The sequence below is a fragment of the Schistocerca piceifrons genome, chromosome 3, assembly GCF_021461385.2.
Source record: "Schistocerca piceifrons isolate TAMUIC-IGC-003096 chromosome 3, iqSchPice1.1, whole genome shotgun sequence".
NCBI lineage: Eukaryota > Metazoa > Arthropoda > Insecta > Orthoptera > Acrididae > Schistocerca > Schistocerca piceifrons.
The window spans coordinates 46,577,087-46,594,134 of NC_060140.1; the positions used below are offsets into that span (position 1 = coordinate 46,577,087).

General features: G+C 35.9%; 1 long non-coding RNA gene across 1 annotated transcript in view; it reads right to left on the reverse strand.

The window, feature by feature from the left end:
• Positions 1-242: 242 nt before the first annotated feature.
• The window catches only part of LOC124789834, a 29,644-nt gene continuing 12,838 nt past the window's right edge, over positions 243-17,048 (reverse strand). The window contains exons 2-3 of the long non-coding RNA XR_007016173.1: positions 3,531-3,636; positions 243-358 (exon numbers count right to left, since the gene is read on the reverse strand). This is a non-coding gene — a long non-coding RNA (uncharacterized LOC124789834). The remainder of the gene's footprint in view (positions 359-3,530; positions 3,637-17,048) is intronic.

Sequence of the window (17,048 nt, forward strand, 5' to 3'; positions counted from 1 at the left end):
ATATGTACTTCCTGTAACAGTATCATTATGATGGTTCACCTTTCCATTTAAATGGAATGTTGTCCTGTCACTAAACACTGAGCATAGAAGGAAACAGTCATCCTCCATCCTGCCAACATTGTTGTTTGCACCTTCATGAAGAGCTTGCAGAGCAGACATTGGGGGCATGTTGAGCTGTCGAGCTATATGGTTAACTGATTTCTGCAGCCTCCTTACAAAGCTATGGTCGATGCATTCGACATCTGTGTCAGACCCTCAAGGATGGCCCAGTGATTTGCCTTTACAATAACAACCTTCTTCTTGGAATTGTTCATGACATCGTCTAATGCTCCATGCTGTAGGAGAATTCCCACCATACCTAGTATGAAAATCACACAGAATTTTTATTACTGACCAGCACTGTGCATAACATAGAACACAAAACATTTCCTGCCATCCCAACACCATTTTTACTAGAACTGATGTGGACACACACTGCTTCTACGTAGTGGGAACCATATAAAACTTGACAGTTTGCTTTTTGCAACAGTATGTTGTTCATGGACATATTTTGGATAATGTAGACAGTTGTGATTCTTTTTGATCTCCTATGATTATTTTAGTTACACTCTGTATTCTAAAATCAAACATAATGAAGTGCATTGAACAGAATTATGTCCTAGATTCTAACTGAATGGCCTGCAACACCACGTCATACAAAAATAAAATTAAGCTTTTCTCACAGAAAATATGAAAGCCACCAATTGAGGAAATGATGTGGATGCAGCATTTCTTAACTTCCTGAAGACATTTGATTCCATATGACACCACTGAATTTTATCAAAATTATGACTGTTTGATTTACGAACAAAATTTGTTACTAGGTTGAGTATTTCACAGTAAGGAGGATGCAGGAAATTACCTCTCAGGGAGAGCAATTGACAGGTGTAGGAGCAAGTTCATGCTTACACCATAGAAGTAGGCTAGGATTCTACTTTTTTATACTGTGCACAGTGGTTATAATTAAACTTCCGATATTTGAGGGGACCCTCATGTAATTGCATACCATGTTTATATTCCAAGGCACAAACTTTACTCAAACTAACAACCATCTGCATTGATGACAGCCTGTAACTGCCCTACAAATTGCTTTACTGCAGCACAAAACATCTCAGATGTGATCTTGGCTATCTCCCCCACTCTACTCACCTTCAATAGCTTGTACACAGCTTCAAGATCACACACACTGCATCCAAAATTCTCAGCCATACGAAGCGTAACTTTTTCAACAATTTGTGCTCCAGTTGCCTGTTGGCCTCTTCCATGAGCACAAGTAATGCCCTCTTCACCTTGTTCCAACTTACGTTTACTGTCTGCACCTGTGATGAACACTGATGCTGGTGTTCCAACCATATATAATTGCAGCAGCACCATGCCTAATACTCCAGCCACGGCTGCCTCCAACATAGGTGGCAGTGGTCTCTCTTGTTGACTCATTGCTCAACCCAATAGTTCACCTTAACAGATATTGGTAAAAGTCTATAATTTTCATGATTTTGACTGCTGCCAACTGCAGCAATCTGGTATTGACAGTGTTACACCAGGCTCAATTTAAGTTCATATTTTGCACCAAATTATGATTTTTCCTAATCACAGTGTTAAATGCTTGAACTATGTACTTTTTATTTCATACATCAATGTAAATTTTCATTTAAATATTTGCAGGCTTTGGTGCAGCTATCACTAATCAACTGAGTTATCAATGTCACAACCAGGTTAAGTTGCTTTGAAAAGCCCTACCTTTCCAATGGTAGAATAGTGCTTATAAATTAAATGTTTTCTCAGAAAGTATTTGAGCTTGGAAGTTGAATTTTTACAGGTTATTTATTTTACTATTGGCTACAACTCCACCCTCCTACTACCAGAATTTTTTTGTTATACTCAGTACTGCTGGGGTCAATATGACCCAAAGTAATTAACACAGGATATATTGGCCGTATTTTATCTATTTCAATGAACTGACATTACTGACTGAACCAGGTAAATAATGTATATAAGCACTTACAGATCTTGTCTTAATCCTTAGTCCTATAGATCCTTACATTTAAAACAAAGAAATACTCTCCATTTAAAATAATCTCTGAATGTTGGTTACAGACAAACGAGAAGCATCTTCTACATGTTTCTGACTGTTGTCTATCCACTGAATATATGCACAGAGAGCATCAACCATGTTTTGCCCCCATATGTACTTCTGCTGAAGGAGGAGGATGAGGAAGAGAAGCTTTGCTGTGCTGACTTCTGTTGTTCTGTACTAAACATGTTCCCAGTTCCAGAATAAGTTCTCTTTTTTTGCAGTTTTACTTTTTATTCCAGTCACAATTTAAGTCCAGCCAAATTATGAAAGCATTTAGGCCACTAATATCCAAAATATTATAAAAAATAACCATAGGCCATTTTCTTGTCATATGTTTTGTGGTGTAGGTCCTGACTAACTTGTCCATTGTGTCCACACCTGACTTAGTTGCATTATAATCTAGGATTATAACAGGTTTTGCTGCTTCACTGTCTCCTATCTCCTCTCTGAAATGCCATTATCTTACCATTTCTTGGGCAATAGGAGACTATTGTAGCTGATTGCCATATCCAAGGAGACATGAAACTGCAGTTCTTCCGCTTGCTTCGATAAATTCTGCAGATAGTTCACGATAACTTTTTCTTGGCATTTCTAGCAGAGTCATTTGTTTTTGTTCTAGTTCCTTTTCCAACTCCAAACTTGTAATGAAATTATCTATTGTGATATTTTTACCACTCTTGGTCAAATGATCTGTCAATTCTTGACACTACTCTTTTTCCCCAATTTATTTCTCAAAGCTGGCCTTTTCCCATTCCTGTGTACATCTGCAGGTGTGTGACAGAATTATTAGTGCTGTCACATGCAGCCCATATCTTTATACCATACTTTCCAGGTTATGAGGGGATGTACTGGCAAAATGGACACCTACCCCTAAAAGTTACCAGTTGTTCATCAACTGCAATATTCTCGTGCATGCATCCTGTAATGTGCTTACCCAGTGTTCAAATAAATCCCTTATAGGAGCCAATTTATCAGGACTATGATTCTGTCATGAGTGCTGAGAATCATCAAACCAAATACAGCGTGATATTTCTGAAAAGTTATTCCTAGCCATAGAACTATTGAAAATAGGTCGACCATGCTCTTCATTCCATGAATTCACTATGCCCTCATTGTGACCTTTGAATGCTTTCTTGGCCTGCCTATTCTTGTAGGAATGTACAAAGTCTTCTCTACAAAGATCTGTCCATTTGGTACTAAAAGTAATGTTACCTTCTTTGTTGGTCCACTATAAAATAATCTGGAAAATGCTCCATCAGAATCTTTGGTTGATTCATTACCTCCAGAAATAATAGCATCAATCCATTCATTGTCATCAGATAGTGTATCTCCTATTTCCTTTCTTCATTCAAAATTGCTTGTATTTCAGCATAAATAACTCAAATACTGATTGCAAAGTATTGACATTCCTTACAGTATGCCTCGTGTGACCTGGAGCTGTCTTCAAACATTTCATACTGGCTGTTTCCCATGTAATCTAACAGAATTTTTTTCTCCATGTTTCATTTCCATTTCTTGACCTGAAAAACAATGGGACTATTATTTTACATATGTACTTACATATTATTATTATTATTATTATTTACATATTATTATTATTATTATTATTATTATTATTATTTACATATTATTATTATTATTATTATTATTATTATTATTATTATTATTATTATTATTATTTCTTTCCTTTCTCAGATGTTACGTCTGGTTAAAAATGGAAAGTGACGTGGACCTTGATCAAGCGTTACTTCCTTTTAACTGTACAGTATATCTTACATTGCATTTAGGAACTCTCTGGTAATTGAACATGTATCAATAATTACAGATTTCTGTACTTTTGTATATACATTTGGATGTAGCTGTATTGCGTTGATGTACTGGTGGATATTATGTGGTATGACTCCTGTAGTTTATAGTATAATTGGTATAATGTCAACTTTATCCTGATGCCACATGTCCTCGACTTCCTCATCCAGTTGGATGTATTTTTCAATTTTTTCTGTTTTCTTTTCCTGTTTTCTTCTGTATATTTGTTGTATTGGGTATGGATATTTCGCTTAGTTGAGTTAATTTCTTCTTTTTATTGGTGAGCATGATGTCAGGTTTGTTATGTGGTGGTGTTTTATCTGTTATAATGGTTCTGTTCCAGTATGATTTGTATTCATCGTTCTCCAGTTCATTTTGTGGTGCATACTTGTATGCGGGAGCATGTTTTATTAGATGTCACAACTTTGGGAAGCAGAGTTTCCAAATCTCCAACTCCATGAGAATCTTTGGTTGATTCATTACCTCCAGAAATAATAGCATCAATCCATTCATTGTTATCAGATAGTGTATCTCCTATTTCCTTTCTTCATTCAAAATTGCTTGTATTTCAGCACTATTCAACTGTTTTCTAGTCATAATGTAGTCCTTGCACATGCTGAGGCAATACACAACAACATCTGAGGCAAGAAACGGAAACAAAGGGTATAAATAATAAGTGGGAAATGTTAGTTTCAATGTTGCAGGTGTTTTGTACAACATGTATTCAACATAATATTCATCATTCTGTTTTCATAATGTTACATTCAAGAAACAAAACAAAAATTTAGACTGGGGTCATGCTGACCCCAGTGGTACTCTATGCAGAGCCCATGAATATATTTTAATATGTTATAAATGTAAAACTGAATCATATGTAATTGCATACAAGCAACATAGAGAAATAGAGTCATAAATTTTGAAAATAACCATGATATGTATTTGAAATGTGCTTATAGGGTCAATTTGACCCCAGTGGTACTAAGAGGAGAAAGGGACTTTTAAAAATCTCAATTCAGTTGTTGGAGATTAATTTTTTTCTATTGTACGGTAACAAAACTAAACTACTTTTTGTGCCATTTTTTGTTTATAAATTTAGCAGTGAACAGGGTTTTGGAAAAAGGCTCTGTTAATTTACACATAATGGACCATGCAGCATTTCCTGAAAACTTGAAGTGAAATTGTTTTGTAGATCCTGAGAAAACACGTAATTTATATGAAAAAATAAAACTTTTAAGAATTGAGCGACAAAGTTTGGATTAATTTTTTAGTGCATTCCAGGTCCACAGTCTACATTATCTTCATCTTCTGCAAACTTCTCCAGCAGCTTTCTCTTTGTCCTCTTCCTGTTTACTCTGGCATGTATTTATATGCTATTCACAGCCCTTTCAGAAGCCTGAAGAAAGTTTCCTGTCTAAAGCAAGCATCATAGATACCCTGTTGAACTTTATTTTCATTCCCATACCTGGAAATACTTTGTACCTTACAACATATCCATCACTGAAAGTAGTAACAGCATCATACATGCAAAAATGAAGTGTTTCTATTCCAACAAACACAGTCCTGGGTATTCTTGACCATGTAACACTATTTACACTTTCATTGGGGTTTTTCCATGAACACACTTTTTCAACAGTTCAGGTGCTCCTAAGTCTCTGAAAATAGGTTTTATCACCTCCATTACCACATCAGGCAGACTATGTTTATTCTTCACCAACAATCCATTGTTGTACTGAAATACTGTTGTAAAGAAATAAGTACAGTCCTCTGCCATATTAGTAATACGTCATTGGAAGAAGGTGTTTTTCCTGACAGGATAAAATATGGGCTTATATGACCAATTTATAAAAAGGGAGAAAAGACTGAGGCTACAAACTATCAACCAATTTCATTACTCTCAGTTTTCTCCATGGTACTAGATAAATTGATACATAGCAGAATGGTTTAGCATCTTAGTAAATATAACATCCTCAGCAGTAGCCAGTTTGGCTTTTGGAAAGGGGTATCAACTGTGGATGCAGTACATGCCTTTGTTGAAAAATGTTATGGAAGCCATAAATAATAATATGATGACGGTTGGAATATTTTGTGACCTGTCAAAAGCTTTTGACAATGTGAGTCACCATATTCTCTTGAGTAAAGCCAAGACCCTAGGAATGGGTGGAACTGTAGGCATGTGGCTTGAATCCTATCTATGTGGTATAAAGCAGAAAGTAATAGTGGAAGAACTGCATGGCTGCCAGGTAACTTCAGAGTGGGGCTACATTACTGCAGGAGTACCTCAAGGCTCAGTATTGAGGCCACTGCTCTTTCTAATAATTATAAATGACTTAGCACTATGTGCAGAATATGCGAAAATACTCATGTTTGCTGATGACACCACTTTATCAGTTAATAATCTCTGAGGGAATGTGTCAAATAAGGCTGCAAATAAAGCTTTTGCAGATTTGACAAACTGGTTTGAAACCAATCGCCTTACAGTCAACCTAAAAAAGACATATTACATTCATTTCTCTTCTAACACAAATGTTACTAATGAAATGAACCTAAAAATGGGTGAGCACGAAATTTTGAAGGTCGAGTCCTCCAAATTCTTGGGTCTGCATATAGATAGCAAAATGAAGTGGCACCACCATATTCAAGATCTGTGCAAAACGCAACATTTGCCTTAAGAATAATTTCAGGCACTAGGGGAAATAAGCACAATAAAAACTGCATATTTTGGCTATTTTGACCAACTTATGGCCTATGGTATAATATTTTGGGGAAATCAACCAATAGCAAAAAAAGTGTTCCACGCACAGAAGCGACCAATAACAATTACGTGTGGAGTACATCCTAGGCACTCGTACAGGGACCTGTTTAGAGCTCTACAAATCCTTACAACACCTGCCCAATATATTTTTTCCCTGATGTGCTTTGTTTCAAAAATAGCAACTTATCCAAAATCAATAGCTCATACCACAGCTACAACACCCTAAGGAAACTGGATATCCATTATGAGCTAAAAACGAAAAGCGTGGTCCAGAAGGGGTTTTATACAGTGGCACCAAGATTTTTAATGCCCTCCCACTGCACATTAAAGAACTGGTTGGAAACATGCCAAAGTTTAAAGAAAATCTGAAGCATTTCCTTTTAGATGAATCTTGTTACAGTATCGATGAATATTAGCAAAAATGCACAGAATCTCTTGTTTGTGCTTAAACCCTACTGTGTGACCTCTACAATTGATTAATCATACTCCATAAGTACAGTGTAACTTACAATACCCAAATTTATGTATGTCTGTATATGATGCCTGTATAACTTAAGAACAATCCCAAAATTTAGGTATGACAGTATAATCTTTCAGATGTCCTGTATCTTAACTAATATGTAAGGGTATATGCTAAAATTCAGTTTCTTTAAAATAATGATAAGATCAATGTGCACAAAACAATAATCTGTAAAAAAAACCTTGACTTGTTCTATATCCAGGCATACATGCACGTATGGATCTATGGAACATGAAATAAATAAATAAATAAATAAAACTTGCACCAGCTGCTTTCTCCTTTGGGATACAAGTAATGATGGTGACTTTCATTGCTTGTAAAAGTATGAAAGGAAAAGAGCCCAAACAGCCTTCTCCATTTCATCAACACTGCGTGTGTTTTGCCTGATAGCCATTCCATAATAGTTCTGTATTTTGTCAATTACACTGTCAGTTAACCTACCCTTCCCATCCAATCCTTTACCTTCACTGAGCTTTTGTTTTTTGTATGGAGCTTTCAGTCACCAAAATCTTGATCCCATTTGTTTCTGTATGTTTCCAATACACTAAAATTCCTGCACTACAACATCATCACACAGGAATTTAGTCCTTGAATATGTCTGCAACTCTTAGCATTACTGCCACCAACATAATTCACGTATCATACTTTATCACACGCAACAGAACATTGAAATAGACTAGCAACATCAGCCACTTCCATTCCTCCACACCTGTCACTACATTTATCTGTGCAATTATTTCATGTGTACATCTTTTTTTTTTTTTTTCTTGGGCATCTACAATTTTTGGATATTTCTGCTACATGTAAAGCTTTCTCTTGTATACATACTGGTGTCAAATACTACAGCATGAAGAGATGTGTGTCCCTGTTTATCCCGGGTACCATAGAATTCTGCAGTCAAGTCTCCATTGCCACTGCTTTCTATTACTGATTCTTCTACAGCTTTCTTCATAGATTCTATATAGTCATCTTCTACTATAAATCTATTTATGTTTGTAAACTTGGTTGGGGTATTTGGAAGATTCATCAGGCCACAAAAAACTGCACCTGCAGTAGCACCCTTAAGGACTGCACAGAAAGTATAGGCACAAGCTCTTTCAAGTGCAGGATGGTGTCAGATAAAAAATTTAATAAAGTACATCTATTCTGTGACTCCACATGAAGGTCCTAGAAGTCATTCATCCACTGAATGGACCACTGTGGCTTGCTAGAATTCCTAAACCCCTCAATGTTTACACGACTGTTTAAATTGTAATTCCGATGTTCAAACTGTTTCATATATTTTAAACAATTACTGCAAAAATATAGTCTGCTAATAAAGTCCCCATGTTTTTTGATAGCTCAGTAACATCCAGTCACAAGAAAATTGTGTCACAAGAAAATTGCGTCACAAGACAAACAACATAGTAAGAAACTGGATTTGGAGCAAATGACAAAAGCTGTTACATTGGTATGGAAAAGAAAATGAGATATTTGGAAGCTCCCACAGTGTCATATCCCTTGGATGACACTGCTTTGGCTGGCTAAGACTGAAACTTCTGATGAGAAGGATGCAGTTACAACAAATTTAGCATGGAGAACTGTGTTATCAGAGAATCTTCAAGAGGTGCTAATTGTCTACTGCCTAAGGATGGAGTCTCTTTTCTGTGAGTGAACAAAAAGAGATATTATCTAGAGGGCTTATCAGCTGTCTATTAGGGACAGTATCAACAATCCCTTTGGTAGGACTGGGATTGCGCAAAGGTTTTGACTGAGACGATATGTTAGGAGACACAAAAATATTTTATCAAAGCAGAATCAAATTGGCACATCACAGGTCAGAGTCTCTAGATTCAACTAAAAAATAGTGTGAAATTCTTCAGTGTAATGTGGAATCGGTTTATCAGTCATTCAAAGCAAAATCTCTGCCTCATAAGTTACTTTGGAAAGCCAGATACGAGCTCTCACAGTGACACAAAGAGGCTCATTCATTACAATCATTCCTGGCTTGAGCACTGATGGTTCCTTCATTACTCCAATCACATAGCTTCCTGAAGAACAACACATAAAAGCACTAAATGAAAGGAGCACCATGTGGGTCTTTTCCCGCATCCTATTCCTCTTGTTGGGTACAGAGCATCCTGTTGAAGCAGTGGTTTGAACATTTCATTTTTAAAACCTATCTGAGCATGAAGTCTCCTGCACTTCTCACCTTAGATGGCAATTACAGTCACACCTAAAACACTCAGGTAGCTGAACTGGCTAGGATTCATCATGTTCATTTAATTAGCTTCCTTTCTCACTGCACTGATAAGATCCAGGTACTGGATCAAATGTTTATGGGACTGCCAAAGACCTACTTTCATGAAGAGATCTGGCAACGACTTTGAGCACACAACAGAACACTAGGACCAACTAACACTGCAGAATTCTTTGGTCGAGCCTATATGAAAATTTCTGACTGGTGAAATTGCCATCATTGTGTTCAGCATTACAGTCATTTTCCTGTCCAACAGAAATGTCTTCAGCAATCTTGACTTAATTGCTGCAAATGATTGAAGTCTTGGGAATAGGCCTGCTCAACGTCCTTTTGAGCAAGAAAACCAGGATCAGCTAGATGAGGGTGGAACTAAAGCAGGTTAGTAGAATTTATTAAGTCTCTATTACAACAAGGCTTTGGTTTGCTGCTCAACAAGGCTCAAAACAATCTGCACTTCATAAATAAACACAAAGCATTTTCTTTCGCCAGGTTGGTCTGCTGTCCTAGTTAGTTGGAGGCCCTACGACATATCACCTATAACACACAGCAAGAAGGTGTCGAATTGCATCAATCTCTACCAGAAATGATGAAGACAAAGAAGATCTCAAAGGAGCTTCAATGAAGGGAAGAGCTGCAGCTTCCCTATGTCTGAATCACTGGAGTCAGTAGTTTGGCAGATTCCACTGATGAGATGGTCAGAATGCATTCTGAAATAGACACAGAACACATGTTTTGTGGGGCAAAATTTTCCTGAGTACAGTGCCAAATGTAAACCCATGCGGAAAGTTCTGGTTGTGATAGATATCACAATATCTGTGATTTTTTGGTCTCAGAAAGCAGTCATCTTTTTCAGTTTTCTGGAAATTATTTATATCAGAATTAAAACAAGTAAGTAAATTTGTGAATTGATTGAAACAGACAAATTTAAAATAAATCTATGTTAAAATCCTCATTTATTAATATATGTATAGTTATATCCATAAAACCAAAATTTTCCACAGTTGTCTCCTTTCCCCTGCACATAAGATATCATTCTTTTCTATAAACTGGTTTCAAATTTACTGAAGTTGGGAAAATTTTCCATGTCGTTTACACTTAACTTTCTATGTTGATTTCACCTTTCTGACTCCATCATGTCCTGATTATTTATTAAATGTTAAGGGTAAATAACAATTAACAATTAACAATAGACATATTTTACACAAGCATTTGTCACAGTTCAAAATGCATCTGCCATAGTGTTCAAATACATGACCTGGACCACTCCTTGACAATCCTAAACAAGTGATCTCACTCAGGTACTACCTCATACGTATTCCACAAGCAACCACATGAAGCACGCCAGGAATACACTAAACCCCTAGTAATCATTTCCTTTCTTGTTCCAGTGGTAAATGGAGTGATAAAGAGAAGAGTGTCTCTATGCCTCTGTACAAGCCCTAATTTCTCTTATCTTTTCTTCACACTGATTACGTGAAACATAGTTCTACACTAGCTGTAGCAGAATGGTTCCGCTGTTAGCTTACTGAAGCATCTGTGTCACTCTTGCATGTTGATATGTAAAAAATCCATCAGTACACTTCTAAATTGCTTCATAGTCTTCCTTTAACCTGTGCTGGTCAGAATCCCAAATGCTAACAGCAGTCAAGAATATTTTATACACAATCTCCTTTATAGATGAACTACCATTTCATAAATTTCTCCCATTGAACCCAAATCAGACATTCCTCTTCTTTATTGGTGTACTAAAGTGCTCATTCTATTTCATATTCCTTTGCAGCAATATGCCTAGTACATAATCAATATATATTATAACATTTCTCTAACTACTCGTAATAATGGGGTTGATCATAGTTACTCTCTATCTGTTGCAGTTGTGGTCCTGTGAACACTTACCGTCACTGTGAAACAACTACTGGAGAGTTAATTTAGTTTAAGCTTCCATTAAGTTTCATAGTTTTTTATTATACTTTCAAAACAAAATTAAAGTATAATTACAAAGGCAAACAATACTTACAATACAAAACGAACAGCTACATGCACAAAAACCAAAACCAGACTGAGACCCCTTGCCAACGTGACTTAATATTTATACTTTCTTAACAAATGTGAACAATCCTTGGCATTGTTTAAAATTATTATTTCATTAATTAACAATTGAAACTCTCATCCTAAAACAAATGACATATTTTAATGATTACATAGACTCTTATATATTAAACACATGAGTGAACTCTAATCTCTATACAAGTTGAAGCAAGTATAAACACTTACGCATCAAATGTTAACAATACACTTGTTATATTTACTAATTACAGAAGATTCATATCATATAAAATGTTCCTACCAATTAACAGACTTCTACACATTAGTGTAATTAAGATTCCATAATTATTTTCTTCATAACTTTTTCGCAACTACAGATTTCCATACACCTCTATGACAGAAACTACTGTTTATGGTTAAAATTTATGCATTTTTTAAGTTTTGATTGGACTGTTATGTTTCAACAACCCCCAAAAGGATTTGTGCAAGTGAAAGTTGAACAAAACCTTTGACAAATCTACATAACAGTCCTCATTTTACAATCAGTTGTATGTACAAACAATTTGCAAAAAATTAGTACAACCAAATATGTAACATTGTCAAAGATTATTTTGTGTCATATTCAACTATATTAATTAATAGCACAGAGAAAGAACAAGTTAATTCACAGAATTTGTCTGCAGCATGTATTAAAACATGAAAATGAGGACCTGTCTCAATCAGAAAATTATCTATTAGAAGCTAGCTGAATTGGTCTTGTTTCTATATATTTATGTCTGTCATTATGTCCTCTAGGTTCTCCTGAGTGCAATGGAGACACTGTTGTGTGTAACTCTTTCTCAATATTGACGATGCATTGTGGAACAAGTGTTACTATCGGATTCTACAACACTCAAAATCCATATTAGTTTGTATCTAACCACCTCCTATCTTTGGCAAGTACACCAAGTATTTGACTACAATATAACAAAGTGTTCAGTCTCTTCTATGTGCAATGAAGAGCACTGAACTGAAGTACACTGTAGATCTCTGCTCGTCAGAAGCTTTTCATTGCAAAAACCTCAAATGTGGCTCATACTTCACTCCTTATGACCATCATACATACTGTGTAATTTATTGTTTTGAACAGAATAGTTCAATTCAGCAAAATTCCAACTGTTCATACTTAAACATTTCCTGACTTAACTATCATATTGTAGCTTTAACTTTTTCTTTGATAACATATCACTAAAATCGTACTAGTACAAATATTTTTTTAAAGTGGTACAGCACAGGTCTCTGCAATTTATATTGACATTTACTGATAGTATTGAATAACAAATATATTATTATAATATAGTACATGTAAATTCTTGGAGTATAGTTCCTCAGCAGTTTACATAATTCAATCTACAACTGTTGCATTAAATGTCTGACCAATGTCCAATCTTTCTATTTTTTCATTTGTCAAGACACTTCCAATGCCACTTTCTGACCTTTACAATAATTCAACCATTAAGTAACAGAATGATACATAAGAGTGCAGTTACATACAACTCTGAATGACAATATAAGTGACTAATATATCATATTGGTTGTGTTTTATAAGTAATTGAAACAGCACCAACAATTATGTGGTTGGGCCTTATATACAGGTATGCGTTCACAACTTGGGTGTGACTACACAATAAATGATTCATAAATTATTGGTACATCGTACACCAAAACATGGTTAGGTAATATACATTGGTAAGAGTTCACCACTTAGGTGTGAATACACAATAAATGAATCATAAATAATTGGTATATCATGACAATTTTATGGTTTAACATTATACAGTGGTAACTGGTTCATAGATGTCAGATACATCATGACAATAATATGAATAGGTTTTATACATTGGTAAGTTGGTTTGAGCATAATATATTGTTAAATTGGTATATAAGTGACAGATACATCATGACACTTATGCGGTTGAGCATTATACATACATACATCCTATAAAACAGGCTTTAGTCATTTAATAGGCTGACAGGGTAAATGAGACTAGTCTCACCAATAGAGACATATACATGTGGATAGAGACAAGGATAACTTGGTACTCAAATGAGAAGTAATAAATGAAACAGAAGATTTGGATGCTAGTATATAGCAAAGTAAATACGTAAGTAAATGTTTATCATTTGGGTGACAACATACAACAAAATCAGGCATAAATAAATAATATAGTATGACAGAGTATGGTTACACCTAATAATGCAGAAATGCTAGATTGTTCCCTGGATACTCCTACAGAATAGGTTTCAGTCGCTTAATAAAACTGACATGGGAAATTAGAAGGGTCTCAGCAATAGGGACATATACATGTGGACAGTGGGAAGGATAGCTTGGTACTCTAATGACAAGTAAGAAATGAAATAGAAGGTTTGGAATGCTGGAGTCAAAGAAGAAAAGACGACAGACCCCCAAAGACAGGAACCCCCCCTAACCAGGACCCCCACTGTTCCAGTACTTCACTGTGCCACTGGAGGGAGAAGAGTGTTTAGCATTCCCTGCAGAATTGACTTGCCACAGCTTCACCTTCCCAGTCCCCAACCCAACACTCCCTATTGACTGATCAACAAAGGGCGAACAAATAGCATTCTGCTGGACAGAGTAAATGATAAATACAATGCTGTATTGGTTGACCAAGTAACGAATGCTAGATCCTAGCATGTGACTTACAAGCAGTCCCTCTAGTATCTGTGTTTTATCAAACATAATGAATTACATAAACATACAATATTGAAACCTGTGACATATCTGAGACATATACACGAAAATTACCAAAGCAAGGTACAGAATTACTGTTTTCCTCTGATATCCATTGCTGCTCAAAGATAAATTATTACATAAACATGAAAAAATAGAAATAAGGTTGCCAAATGCATTGAATTGCAGCTTATTTCATATCAAAAATATTAACAAAGTCAACTGCCTCATTGGGTGGATCATCCAAGTGTCACAATGATCACATTATGTGAAGCACTTTCATATGTGTCAATATATTTGCTAAACATCACAAAGTCAAGTGTGACGATGACAATAGAATTTTTTTTGTTACATTTTCAAAATTAAAGAAGAGGCAGATCTGAGATATAAAATTAAAGTTACTGGAATCTCAGCCAAGTGATACAGAAGTTCCTTTTCCAAATGTCATGGCACATACAAGTCTTACATTAAGTTCAAGGACATGTTTCATGTGTTTATAATCTTACAAAATGTTATATAAGGCAAAGACTAAAGATACATATATGTTTTTTAAATGGCAGTACTTATAAATAACCAAATGCCCTCATCTCTTTACAAGACAAACTCCGACTTTAGAACAACTGAGCCAACGTGTAAATCTCAGGTCAGGAAACCACAAGGACGGATAAAGGGATTTACCCACAATAGCTGTCAAATGCACCTTGTTCTCATAGCTTGAAAGTCGTCATCCCAAATTTTTCAGCATCATCTTGTAGAGACTGAGAGCCTCCATGGCCACATGCCACTGTAGAATCAGATTTTCACTGGCAAATTAAGTACCAGCAGGTTGCTTCCGGAACACGTACTGCTCAACAACTAGTTCACATATTTCTTGTTGGTCATCAACACATTAGACACAATGTAGCGACATCAGATCAGACAGTAATTAAAACTGGGCACAGATAAGGCAACATCCAACATAGGTTAAGGAAAAGGGTGAAGTACTAGTGGTTAAATATGAATGGGTTAGTACTAGGAGTAAAATGGTTAGTTCAGCCAGTCTAAAGGTATGATAAATATATATTCCCCCGTAAGTTACATATTAATGAATCAACTAGTCTTCAATTGAAAGTAGATGTCATGAATATGATTCCTCAATCTTTAGTTTTTCCTTTGCTACTCATTATACATGAATCATTAGTGGTCATCATAATATTTTCAATAAGGAATTGGAGAAATTTAAACAGTTTTCACTAAGAATCAGATTGTAAGCTAACATTTACATATATATTGAAAAGCATTGACTTGCTGTAACATTCAGCAGTATTGAACAGTTCAGATTTGTTTAGGAATTGTGACAAAGAATACCTTGTATCTATACTAAGGAGAAAGCATGACTTGTACAGACACCAGGCATGTAGCAAATATCATCCCTATTTTATTGTACTAGGATGGCAAAAGAATAATCAAACCATTGGTAATCTTATTTTGTCATTGATGTGGTACAAAATTACATGAAAATAAAACGGTGAGAGTCTTAAATCCTGGGAATCAGAACACTTCTGTCCCAATTACTATCTCCAACATAAAATTCCATTTTCTTTATGCTCCACAGACGGAGCCATTATAGTAATTTAAACATTATACATTTTTTAAAAATAATTGTTTCTTTTCCAATTACACAGTAGATCTAATACATGTTAAGGACAAGATAATGACAAAGTATTTTCATACTTGATAGTAAATCAACATCTATCCAGTGACTTTCACATATTAGGTATACTAACAGGTGAAACCAAATGACGGCACATATACAGGGCTACAATCAGTTTAAACCAACTGTAATCACATCTCAGTTATAAAGTAATAAATTGTTGCTATAGGAGCACAGATATCTTAAGTAAACTTCACATCAAATTTAAACATTTTCTCAACTTTTCATAAAGTCATCAGCACAATGAGATTATAACTTCATCAGAATAACTGTACAGACCTAAGTACACTACTGACCATTAAAATTGCTATGCCATGAAGATGATGTGCTACAGATGCAAAATTTAACCGACAGGAAGAAGATGCTGTGATATGCGAATGATCAGCTTTTCAGAGCATTCACACATGGTTGGTGCCAGTGGCGACATGTGCAACGTGCTGACATGAAAAAAGTTTCCAACCGATTTCTCATACACAAACAGTAGTTGACTGGTATTGCCTGGTGAAACGTCGTCGTGATGATTCGTGTAAGGAGGAGAAATGCGTACCATCACGTTTCTGACTTTGATAAAGGTCAGATTGTAGCCTATTATGATTGCGGTTTATCGTATCACGACATTCCTTCTTGCATTGATGGAGATCCAATGACTGTTAGCAGAATATGGAATTGGTGGGTTCAGGAGGGTAATATGGAATACTGTGCTGGATTCCAATGGCCTCGTACCACTAGCAGTCAAGATGACAGGCATCTTATCCGCATGGCTGTAACAGATCGTGCAGCCATGTCTCGATCCCTGATTCAACAGATGGGGATGTTTGCAGGACAACAACCATCTGCATGAACAATGACGTTTCCAGCAGCATGGACTGTCAGCTCGGAGACCATGCCTGCTGTTACCCTTGAGGCTGCATCACAGACAGGAGCACCTGCAATGGTGTACTCAATGACAAACCTGGGTGCACGAATTGCAAAATATCATTTTTTTGGGTGAATCCAGGTTCTGTTTACAGCATCACAATGGTCACATCCATGTTGGGCGACATCACGGTGAAAGCTCATTGGAAGCGTGTATTCGTCATCGCCATACTGGCGTATCACTCTGCGTGGTGGTATGGGGTGCCATTGGTTACATGTCTCAGTCACCT